This window comes from Callithrix jacchus, chromosome 16 (genome assembly GCF_049354715.1).
Source record: "Callithrix jacchus isolate 240 chromosome 16, calJac240_pri, whole genome shotgun sequence".
Taxonomy (NCBI): Eukaryota; Metazoa; Chordata; class Mammalia; order Primates; family Cebidae; genus Callithrix; species Callithrix jacchus.
In genome coordinates, this window is record NC_133517.1 from 74,616,557 (window position 1) to 74,629,104 (window position 12,548).

Here is a 12,548-nt window from a genome sequence, read left to right on the forward strand (position 1 = left end):
AGAGTCCGGTAGCTCTACCTGCCAGTGAAACACGGTCTGATGATCATGTTTTAGGCTCCAGTCAGTTATAGGAGCTTGCCTCCTTCTCTTAGAGGGGCAGCCGTCAAGGGAGTAGACAGGGGTACTGAAAGTGATGAAAGAAATAAAAGTTCCTCTAAGAGAGAAAAACCAGTGAAGAGAGGAGGCCATCCTCATCCTCTTCTCACGCTAGAGAAAAACTTCCCAGTGAATGGAAAGGTTCTCCATGCAGTCCCCTCCTTTCCTTGTACATATCCTGTATTCCCTCCTCAAAGGAGAACAGAAATAAGATCTTGCAAAGGGCCTAAGGAACAGAGATTAGAAAGCCTAGTAGAAATATTGCAGTTTTTCCCTTTTAAAATCTACTGGTAACTTCATAGAATCAAATTGTTTTAATCAGTCTTCAGGAAACATAAACCAGCAGGTTGTCCTAGTTCAATGATTAAAATTTGGAGATAGAGAAATTTTACTGAGAAAAAAAAAATCCCAAAACATTTGAAGTCCTTTTCTTTTCTTTTCTTCTTCTTTTTTTTTTTTTTTTTTTGTGATGGAGTTTTGCTCCTGTTGCCCAGGCTGAAGTGCAATGGCGTTTTCTCGGCTCACCACAGCCTCTGCCACCTGGCTTTAAGTGATTCTCCTGCCTCAGCCTCCTGAGTAGCTGGGATTACAGGCATGTGCCACCATGCCTGCCTCATTTTGCATTTTTAGTAGAGATGGGGTTTCTCCATGTTGGTCAGGCTGGTCTCGAACTCCCGACTTCAGGTGATCCACCTGCCTCAGCCTCCCAAAGCGCTCGGATTACAAGGCATGAGCCACTGTGCCTGGCTTGGGGTTCTTTTCTGATTGTGGGCTATGTTCTCTCATGGGAATAGCCCGCATGTGTTCAGAGATCCACACATCCCAGATGGGCTCCTTTATGACTGGAGGCAAGCCAGGCTCCTGGAGGAGCTTGATCTATGACCTTTCCTATTAGGGGAAAATACAAACCCATCTGGACAGGCAGCAATCTGGGTGATGCTCAGCCTTCTCATCGCCTCTCTCAGGCAGCAGCTTGGGTGCTGTCAGAGGATCCCTATAACACATGAATACTGGAGAACATTTTGAAATTACAATCAGAAAAAAACAAGAAAATTAAAATGCAATTCAAACACTGAATTAGTACCACTGGCATCATTTGTAGTCATCATCTTTCCAGGTCTTTGTGCGTGTATATGTATCACGTTAAACTATCATTAAAACTCTTATTAGGTCATGTCATATACATTCATTTGTGTGTGTATGTACTTGCTTTTAAAAATGACTTCATGGTACATTGTGATCAGTTTTCTGCGACATTAAATATTCTTGCACAAAATCATTTTCCGTGGCTGCTGAGTATTCCACCATGGAGATGAAGGATGATTTAATTATCGGCTCTTCTGTTGTTGGCTATTATAAACAATCCTGGAAATAAAAATTCTTTTGTTGTATTTTTGTATACATCAATGGCTACTCACCTAGGATAAAGTCTTCGAAGTGGAATTGCTAAGTCAAAGCATTTGCAAACTCTGAAGGTTTTGTGACAGATATTTGACATCCAGTTATGCAGTGGTTCCCTTCAGCAGTGGTCTATTTCTCTGAAACATGCTAGACTTGGGCAGACATGGGTCTTCAGCATTTCATTGCCTAATTGATAAGTGAGATGCCTCCTTAAGGGGTGCCCAGTGGGTTTGAGCTTCAGTTGACCACAGAGCTAACTCTCTCATTAGCACACGCTTTCTTGGTATTTTTACCTCCCTGTCTCACTTCTTGCATTTCCTCATTTGTCTTCCTGGGATCACTTCCCAAATAAACTCTTTGCATCCAAGTCCTTATTACAGAGTCTGATTCTGAGGGAATCAACACCAAGTTTATGGAACTCAAATGAAGACATATGGGAACACAGTGGAGAGAGGATTCATTCTGTTTCACGAGCTGTGGTAGTCGTAGCAGCTAATAATATTTAAAAGGTGGTAACAGCATCACCACTTACTGTGTGCTTCCTGCATGCCAGGCACCATGATAAGCTCTTCACGCCCACAGGACCACTCTACCTTAGAACTCCACTAGGTATGTACTATTTTTTTAATTGTATTTTAAGTTCAGGGGTACATGCGCAGATCTTGCAGGATTGTTGCATAGGTACAGGTGTGTAGTATCTTATTCTGTCTGATGAGTGAGAAAACGAAAGCTTAGGAGGGGTAAGCAGCTCTCCCTAGACATGTGGTACAAAGTAGCTGAGCTGGGATTTGCAGTCTGACTCCAGGATCTGTAACCTTAGAGAAGGACACATTTGTGCTGATGCCTTGGTGAGGAGTGTGTGGGGTCTGCTAGGTGTGTAAGGAAAGAGAGACATCTTGGGCTGATGGAGGAGATTGTTGGGGCAGTGAGTCTTGCACAGGGGCTTGGAGGGAAAGTGGGATGTGTCAGGAAGGGTCTAGATAGAAAAGAGAATCGAAGCTGCAGCGACTGGCAAGGCCAGGCTGTGATGGACTTCATCTGTCCTGCTTAGAACTTGGTACTTGGAGGCACTGGATGGCACACGGTGAAGCACAGAAATAACATGCTCAGGCCCGCATGCAGAGTGCAGAACGGAGTGGTGGCAGGGAACCCAATTAGCACGAAATTGGGAGGGGCTTTGCCTCCACCCTGCCATTTCCTAACCACCTCAGTGGAGAGGGATCCGCCGGCTGGCAGGTGAACTGAGAGGCTCCTCTGGGATCATTTTTTCAGCAGCTGGCTGTTCTTCATAGAGATTTGCTTCACCAGATTTGCAAAGCAGCCCACAGACTGTCCTGATCTATAAATAAGTTGTATCTGTTTCTGATCATCCCTCCGCCATTGCTACAGGTGCAGCCTTTTCTTTATAGAATTCAGAAAACCAGAGAGACGGTCTGTAGCCTCTGCTAGGGATGGTGGGGGGCGTGGACGGGCACTGACAGTGCTGAAGGATGTCGGTGGTGAAGTCGTGAGTGCTTGAGCTGTGCGGGACCTAAACAGAAAAGACCTATATGACATGGGGAAACTGAGGCTTAGAGATGCCAGCCTGGGTCTCCTGACTCCTTTCAGTTACATGGTCTCACCAGAAGCCCGTCTCTTTAGCTGTTCCTGTTGCCTAAAAATGCATTTATTCCAGGTAGTCAGTTGACCACTCCCTACTTCCTTCAAATCTTTGCTTGACGACCCATTTAATATTGCAGCCTAGTCTCCCTAACCCCCATTTTGTTCTCTTTTGCTTTAGCATTTATCGTCTTCTCATATACAATGTCATGAACTTGCTATTTTTTACCCCTGCCCTGCTTTCCTCGAGGGCAAGGTCTATGTCCACTTTGCTCACTGACCCTGTTTCTAGAGGTGCCCGGCAATAGCAAATCCTCAATCAGTACCTGCTGGAGTAACCATAGTGCTTGTTTTTCTCTTCCTGGCTGCATTTAATGGCAATTTTCAACTAGTCTCTCTGATACAAAATGTTAAGAGTTGTGTGCATATGACAAAGAGATGGTGATGGTGATAATTTGAAACTAAGGGCTACAGTCAAATTTCTAAGGAAGAATTTGAGAGCCTGCCTATACATTCATTCTTCAACATTTAAGAAATCACTTCTCTGAAAACATCAGTCTAAGCTTCAGCATTCCAGACAGCCCTGTTCAACAGAAATATAAGACAAGGACACACACACTTTCTTTTAAGTTTTCTAGTAGCTACATTGAATGAGTAAAAATAAACAGGTGAAATTAATTTTAATAATTTATTTCATTGAATCCATCATAGCCAAATATTCTCATTTCAACATGTAATCAGTGTAAACATGATGAATGAGTTTTTACATTCTTTTCTTTTTTTTTTTTGCTTGCTAAGTCTTTGAAATACAGTGTGTATTTTATGCTTCTAGCACGTCTCAGTTTAGACTCACCACACTTTCAGTGCTGAGCAGCCACAGAAACCAGTGCCTTCCATATTAGACGGGGCAGTTCTGGGGGGAAAGACATGGCCTTTTTCCTCTAGTGGCTTTTTATGTGAGCCAGTGGCAGCAGCCTGTGCTAAGTCCAGGAGTAGAGGTGAGAACTGGGTACCAGGAGAAGACCAAGGCAGAGGTGCTCAGTTCTGTTTGAAGGGAGACAAATTGGCAAAGACATGAAAAATCAGGTGTTTATTTTAATATCATTTAATATTTGGTAAAAAGTTAAATGAATGACTCATGACATGGAAGAGAACTTGGGGTAACTATGGTACAACCTCCTTGTTTCATAGGTAGGGATGCTGAGATATAGAAAGGGGAGGTCACTAGCTCAGGGTCACACAGCAAGTCAATTTCCTTCTTTGTAAAATGACAGAACCTCTCTTCCATCCTCCTTTCAGAATTCTTGTTGGTATAAATGGGATTATAAACAGAGATGTGTCTTGCATGGAAGAAAGAGCTGCTGCACCATGACTTAGCACATCGCTAAAATTGCAGTTTCAAAAGGGACTCTTTCTGAGGGGGTGTGGGCCTCAAGTTTCTTCATGTGTCACATGCTTCAAGGCTAAAGAGGCCTTGCTGAAGTCTATGCACTGCCACAAGCTGTGCGTGTTGTGGGTTCATGTCTTTACTAGTCCCAGCACCTCCTCTATATAAAAAGCCCGAGTGCGAAGTCCCCTGGGTGGGGAAAGAAGCGGCTTTGAATGCAGGCAGATTAGGGTTTGCATGTTGGCTCAGCCAATTTCCTGAATGATGTTGGGCCAACCCCTTACTCTCTCTAAGCCTCAGTTTTCACATCTGTAAAATGGGAGTAACCACAAGGCACGTTCCAGGTTCTTGTTGTGAAGGCTCATAAAGGTAGCTCATGGAAGATGCTCACAAATATTTTTCTTCCCCCATCCCTTCCATCCCCAGCTTTTGATATGGCTGTTCACCCATTGCACTCTCTGGTGTGCCTGGCGCTAGGCTTGGTGCTTTGTAACATTACCCCTTAAAATTCTTACAATTGCTTCTGTTAGGTGATTGAGAGGCATAGGTAGAAGACATGGGAGATTGGCCAGAACCACATGAAAACCTGCGTTTCCCCATCAGCCCAGGTGTGGCTTGTCACAGTTCTCCCTCCTCACTCATTTCCCTCCACAGCAACTGGCAGGGTGGGCAGGGGCTTGTGGGCCCCACATCTCCCATGTTTTTTTCCGTTTCAGTTTCCTCCTGAAACTTCTTATGCAGGAATTGCCCCAAGGGACAATGGGAGCCAAACTACCTTCTTGAACAGGGGCAGGAATTCACAGGGTGCCACACTCACCTCAAGAGGTTTCAGAGGGCACCCTGGCTATACCTCTTGACACCCTGTCAAATCAACTTTCTCCTTATTTCTAGTCATTGCAGAAATGTGAAAACTCAAATAAGCTGGAGTAAAATAAACAATGATAATATAGCTGAGATTGTTTTTTTTTTAATTTTTTATTGGATTTTAGGTTTTGGGGTACATGAGCAGAGCATGCAAGACAGTTGCGTAGGAACACACATGGCAGTGTGGCCGAGATTGTTAATAATAATATCTGTGTATTTCTACATGTCAATGGAGATTTAAAACATGGTGTTGGATTATACCCACACGTGAAAGTTGCTTTATTTCTATGTAATGTGTGACAATCATCTTTCTTTTGGTCAATAAATCTTCATTTAAAAGTTGTATAACAGCTGAGTGGAATTCTCCATTATGACTACACCCTATTACTGGACAATGAGTTCAGGACTAAGTTTTTATCGTTAGAAAGCAAAGCTTCCAAGCACATGCTTGTCAGCTCGGCCTTGTGCACAGGTTAACTCTTTCTTCAACTTAAATTCCTGCATTGAAATCGATGAGCAAAAACAGTTACACAATAAAAAGCTTTTTTTTTTTTTTTCTTTTCTTTGTTTTGAGATGGAGTCTCGCTCTCTGGCCCAGGCTGGAGTGCAGTGGCGCGATCTTGGCTCACTGCAACCTCTACCTCCCAGGTCCCGGTTCAAGCAATTCTCCTGCCTCAGCCTCCCGAGCAGTTGGGATTACGGGCATGCACCAGCATGCTCAGCGAATTTTTTTATTTTTAGTAGAGACAGTGTTTCACCGTGTTGGCCAGGCTGGTCTTGAACTCCTGACATTGTGACTCACCCCCCATGGCTTCCCAAAGTGCTGGGATAACAGGCATAAGCCACCTTGACTGGCCAATCAAAAAACTTCTAAATAAGAGAGTTGTACTTAAAAAAGGATAAAAAAGTAGATATGCATGGTTTCTTTAGTGATAGTCCCCTTACTCTCTCTCCAAGCCATCCATGGAGCCATCCCAGGAGCACGGGTAACATTCTGCTGTGTATCCCTTCAAAATCATTTCTAGATTCAGCAAACCCCACACACCCTACACACACACACACACACACACACACACACACACACACACATATATTGCTTCAAGCTTTTGATGTGTAATGTCAGGTTTTGTTCCATAGAGCTCTTTCTTCTCTTTAAATCTCCACTTGGTTCTGTCTTGTGACCCTGTTGCAGAGCCTTTGGAACAGCTGCTATGGGACTTTGGCACATCCAGCCTTTTGGAGCTCTCTGAGGCCAGGTGGAGAAGGTTTGATTGTAAAGTCTCTGCATTGTGGTGCATGTTGGGAACAAAGCTCATTCCCGATTCTTGCTTTGGCTCTTGACCCAGCCCAATCTGTCCCAAGGATAGATAAGTATGGAGAGAATTAAGGGCCATCCTGGCTTCCTTGAAGAATGTAATATACCACTCCCCACTTTGGCAAAGCTTCATGCTTCTTTTTTTTAAATTGCATTTTAGGTTTTGGGGTACATGTGATTAACATGCAAGATTGTTGCACAGGTACACATATGGCAGTGTGATGTGCTGCCTTCCTCCCCATCACCTATATCTGGCATTTCTCCCCATGCTATCTCTCCCCAACTCCCACCCTCTGCTGTCCCTTCCCTATTTTCCCCCTACAGACCCCAGTGTGTAGTGCTCCCCTCCCTGTGTCCATGTGTTCTCATTGTTCATCACCCACCTATGAGTGAGAACATGCAGTGTTTGATTTTCTGTTCTCGTGTCAGTTTGCTGAGAATGAGGGTTTCCAGGTTCATCCATGTCCCACAAAGGACACGAACTCATCATTTTTGATGGCTGCATAGTATTCCATGGTGTATATGTACCACATTTTCCCTGTCTAGTCTATTATCAACGGGCATTTGGGTTGGTTCCAGGTCTTTGATATTGTAAACAGTGCTGCAATGAACATTCGTGTGCATGTGTCCTTATAGTAGAACGATCTATATGCTTCTTTGTCATAAATCTTGTGTGCAAGAAAAGAAAAACAGAAGGAGAAAAATACTACTGTGCCCCATAGCCTAACACAGTGAGGGCTGGACCTAGGGCAGAGACAGGGAGCTCTGTGTCCAAGACTGCTAAGCAGGTAATTATATAACTTACTGTCCAAGTGGGACACTTCTGGGAATGAAGTGGAGAGCTAATAATATGTATCCTGGGACAGCAGGCACAAGGCATATATCTGGTTACTCTTCCTTACAAGGGGTGTCTTCAGCTTACAGGAGACACAGGTGGGGTGCAGTGGATTGGGGCACCAGGCTGAAATCAGAAAGCCTAGATTGAAGGTCCTGCCTCTTGTGGTTGGTGAGACCTGAGACAGTCACTTCACACCTAGAGCCTGTTTTCTCCTCTGCAAAGTGAGGGGTTAAAACTGTCTGCCTCACACAGCTAATGTAGACAGTAAATAGGATGTTGAGCTTTGTCAAGTGTGGTTTGCTGGGCATGTTCTAGGTATTGGGGACCAAATTCCTTCAGCCTCGTTACTGAACCCCGTCAAAGGGTCTTGTGTAAAAAGCCTGCTTAAGGTCACAACAGGGAGTTAAACTAACCATACTACCTTCAACCACGTTCCAGTCCTCCCAAGAAAGAGCAAACCCTCCTGTTAACTCAAGAGAGAGACAAAGTGGGCCGTGTGGGCTGAATAGTGACACTCTAACATTCATGCCCGCCTTCAACTTCAGGTTGTGACCTTATTTGGTGTTCTGGTCTGAATATTTGTGTTCCCTCAAAATGCTTGTGTTGAAATCAAATCCCCAATGTGTTGGTTTTAAGGGGTAAGGCCTGTGGAGGTGATTAGGACATGAAGGTGGAGCCCTCGTGAATAGAATCATTGCCCCTTATAAAAGAGGCCTGAGGCTGGGTGCCATGGCTCGCACCTGTATTTCCAGCACTTTGGGAGGCCGAGGTGGGCGGATCACCTGAGGTCAGGAGTTTGAGACCGGACTGGCCAACATGGCAAAACCCTGTCTCTATTAAAAATACAAAAATTAGCTGGGCAAATCCCACCTACTTGGGAAGCTGGGGCAGGAGAACTGCTTGAGCCCAGGAGGCAGAGGTTGCAGTGAGCGGAGATTGGCCACTGCACTCCAGCCTGGGCGACAGAGCAAGACTCTATCTCAATAAATAAAAAATAAAATAAAAATAAAAGAGGCCTGAGGAAGTTTGTTCACCACTTCAGCCACGTGAGGACCCAGCAAGCAGGTGCAATATTTGAAGCAGAGAGCAAGCCTCATCGGGGCCAAATTGGCTGGAGCCTTTCCTTCAGAACTGTGAGCAACAAATTCCTATTGTTTATAAATTACCCAGTAGAAGACATTTTATTATATCAGCAAAATAGGACCTTTCAGATAAATTAAGGTCAAGATTGAGAGAAGATCATGCTCACGCTCGGTGTGAGCGTCCTCAGATGAGGAGAGGACACACACAGGGACAGGGAGGAAGGCCCTGTGCGGATGGAGGCAGAACTTAGAGTGATGCTGCCACAAGCAAAGAAATGCCAGGAGATGCCAGAAGGCAAAGGAGGCAAGGACTTATCTGCTCAGGAGCCCTGGAGCGTGCCAGGCTCTGCTGACATGAGGATTTCAGACTTCTGCTTCAGGATTGAGAGGATACATTTTCTGTTGTTTATAGCCATGTTTGCTGCTGGTCATTCCTAGATATCAGCAAAGGTGTGTGGCTTAGCAAAGGCACAGAAGTTCTTTGAGTAGAAAGTTTAAAACTCACCATCGAAGGCAGGAAATACCTGGCAGTCTTCGACGTACATGACAGATGTCAGCTAGACTCAAAAAGGGTGTGATGTACACACATGTACACACATGCACGCCCCTTTCTTTACCAAATATGACAGTTCTCTGCTTCCTCATCCTCATTCCCAGCAGGCTTCCATTCCTGGGAACTGCTCTATTGCTGTCCTGGTTGGGCAGTGATTGTTTCTTCAGGTCTTTTGCTCTACTTTGCTCGGTGAAATCCTTCAAATTGGATTCCCATTTCTTTTGATCACAGACAGTGCTACAAAAAGGTCCCTGAGAGTTTAAGCAGCAGTGCGATGTAGAAGAAAATATACTGGCTTTGAAGCCGCAAGACTAAGACTGCTTCAAGGTCACACACCGAGCACATAGCCCTGCATACGCCTTCCCCTGTTCTGATGAAAGTTACACATACGAGTGCTCAAACCCTACTTAATTGACAAATTGATGTGTGTCCCTGGAATTGTTTGTGCAGCCAACTGCATGTAAAGCTGAGAGAGGCGAGGGCGTCAGAAGGGCGAGCGTCTGGGATATTTTAATATTCAGTATTTTCAGACTCAGCAGGCAGCAGGCTAAATCTGTCCGCTGATGGGCAGGCATGAATTATGAAACCACTCACGCAGGTTGAGAGGTTGCCCTGAGCTGGGGAGGTGCTGCCACCAGTATCTGCTCAAGGTGGTGGGGGGATGGGTTGCTCCCCACTCAGGAGGGAAGGGGGAATGTGAACAGGTGAGTGGCCACAGTGGAGGTGTGACCCGCAGACAGCGGGACCAACGGGGGCTTCCCAAATCCTGGGCCCTCAGACTGCACGATCAGAAGAGGGGGAAAAAACCCACGTGACAGGTCCGGCTTCCCGAGGATGGAGGGTGAGGCTGCCCCCTAGTGGCTGAAGTTTACAACTGGGCGTACGTTCAAGGAGTCCCAGGGAATCCGATGCCTTCTCCCATAAGGTGGGCTGTGCAGGCTGGAGGTGCCCCAGTGTCAGACTGAAGGCTGGAAGCCAACGTCCATTCATCAAGGTGACGGAACTCTGAGGGCTGGAGGTAAGATAAGAGGTGGTGGTGGTGGTGGAGGATTGTAACGGGGAGAGAAGGAAGGAGTGGAGACTCTGTAGTAATGCTTAACAGCAGCTCATCAATAACCTTATTGATGTTCTGTTTGTGTCAGACATGGTGCTAAGTATCTCACATATTTTCTCAGTTTTTCACAACAACACATTCATTAGATATCATTGCTGTCAAATATACAGATAAGAGGCAATGTAAATAATTCAGTATTATCATTACGATGTGTGTGGTAGTTTATAGCTATATAATACTGCTGCATAGACACTTGGGAAGCATTATCTCTTTCAGTATTTACACGTACTTTTGATGTAGGTTTTATTATTTCTGTCCTATCATTGAAGAAACAGGCTTAGAGAGGGCATATATCAGTTAGCTTTCACAATGTAGTAAACCGCCCCTCAAATTTACCAGCTTGAAACAATAATTACCTATTTAGATTTGTAATGCAGTCAGTTGGCAATTTGGGCTGGGTTCAGCTGGGTGGTTCTTCTGGTCTCAGCTGGTGCGGTGAGACCACTATACCTTGATGATCAGATGCTGGTCAACTAGGTGGTTCTGCTTCAAGGGATTGGCTAGTCGTGGGCTGGGATAATGGGTGGAAACTGGCCCATGTGTCCCTCATCTAGCAGGCTAGCTTAGGCTTGTGGCTGGAAGGGTTCTGAGAGAGAGAATGGGAACATGCAATATCTCTTGAGGTCCAGGATCAAAACTAGTACAGTGCCACTTCTGCTCAACTCTATTGGCCAAGGCAGGTCACATGACTAGTACAAATTTAAGGGGTTGGGAATGTAGACTCCACCTGCTGATGGGAGGAGCTATACAATCACTTAGCAAAGAGTGTGGTTATAGGGAGGGGTGGTGAACTGGGGCCAGTTTTGCCATTTATCACTGAGTGGCTATGGGGAGTAGAGGAAGCCTCCCAGGCGGAAAGAATAGAATGTACAAAGACCTCCCTAAGACTCTAAGCAGGAAAGAGCATGTGTAAGCTGGCATGCCTAAAATACAAAAGAGGAGACAGTGGGAGAAGTTGGGATGCAGCACTGTTCTGGGGACTTTGTGTGGGTTAACTCATTTAATTCTCACAACAACCCCACATAACGAACAGTATAATTTTATTCCCTTTTTATGAGGGAAAGCTGAGGCATGGAGAGATTGAACAATACCCCAAGTCACACAGCTAGAAAGCAGCAGCATCAGATTCCAACCCAGGGAGTCTAGCTCCAAAGCCCATACAACAGCCCACTTGTCACACTGCTGGCACCACAACGGGTGCCAAGAAATAACATGGGAAGAAAAGGTTCTTGGTGTAGAGTTTGAGGGCCGAATGTTGAAGCCACTTTCCTTAGAGGCCTGAAGACAATAAGGTGAAGATTCCCTGCCACCTGTTTGCCCCAGATTGGGACTGCTTATTTCTGCTTAAATGTAGGAAGGAACTAGGAGAACTTCTGTGTTTCCTTCTGGCTCTGTGACCCTACAAATTGGTACGTAATAGTGTCAAGTGTGTCCCCTAGGATTCTTTTGGTTTTAAGAAACAAACAGACTCAGTGTAGCCCAAGTTTTAAAGGAGGTGTTCCTTAGTTCCTTACTGGGTGAGCTCAGAGAATTAGAGGATTTTAGGAAGGGCCGGAACTAAACGAGGCCCTGGGACCCTGGCGGTAGTAGATTGCAGCCAGCCAGTTTAATCAATTCTAAAGACTTCCCATCACTATGTCTCTTGTTCAAGTCTTAACTTTCCATGAGAGAGAATCTGTCACATCTTGGGTCATATGTTTTTACACTGGGCCAATTGAACCTGGCCAGGAGAACGGGTTCATGAGTATAACCAAGGCCACTGCGAGAATCACTATGAAGCCATCCAACTCGGGGTCCATTGCTTGGTGGTGGGATGACTTCTAAACACCACTATCTACACTCACCTGGACAGTTCCAAGGATGCATCTATTTCTAAATCAAAGAAGTAGACTTTTTTCTCCCAAGGATCCCAAAGTTCCAGAGATGCTGACAAAACTCATATCAAGCAGCTCTGTTGCATATGCAAATCATCAGCCAGAAATTCTGGATATAGTTTTATTAATTACATTTTTTGGGTCCAGCAAATAGTTTTCATTAAATTGTAACAACACAAGGCAGATGATACATTTAAGCCCAAACAATTTTACTGTGCAAAGCTCGTATTTATGAGATAGTGCTATTCAATCCTGATTTCCTAAAAGATCAGGGTTATAAAATATTTATTAGCAGGTCAAAGACATGTCTTTTGCAAATCCAGTATCTTCTTTAGGATAGATATGAGGGCAGGCAGCTCTATTTGTTGATTTCACAGGATGATGTTCTTTGGAAGGTTCAAGGATGCTTCCCTGTGTTTCCAGAG

General features: G+C 44.9%; 1 long non-coding RNA gene across 5 annotated transcripts in view; it reads left to right on the forward strand.

The window, feature by feature from the left end:
• Positions 1–9,736: 9,736 nt before the first annotated feature.
• Positions 9,737–12,548, forward strand: part of LOC144579768 (uncharacterized) — a 656,332-nt gene continuing 653,520 nt past the window's right edge. For all 5 annotated transcript variants that reach the window (XR_013528135.1, XR_013528134.1, XR_013528137.1 and 2 more), the window contains exon 1: positions 9,737–10,153. This is a non-coding gene — a long non-coding RNA (uncharacterized LOC144579768). The remainder of the gene's footprint in view (positions 10,154–12,548) is intronic.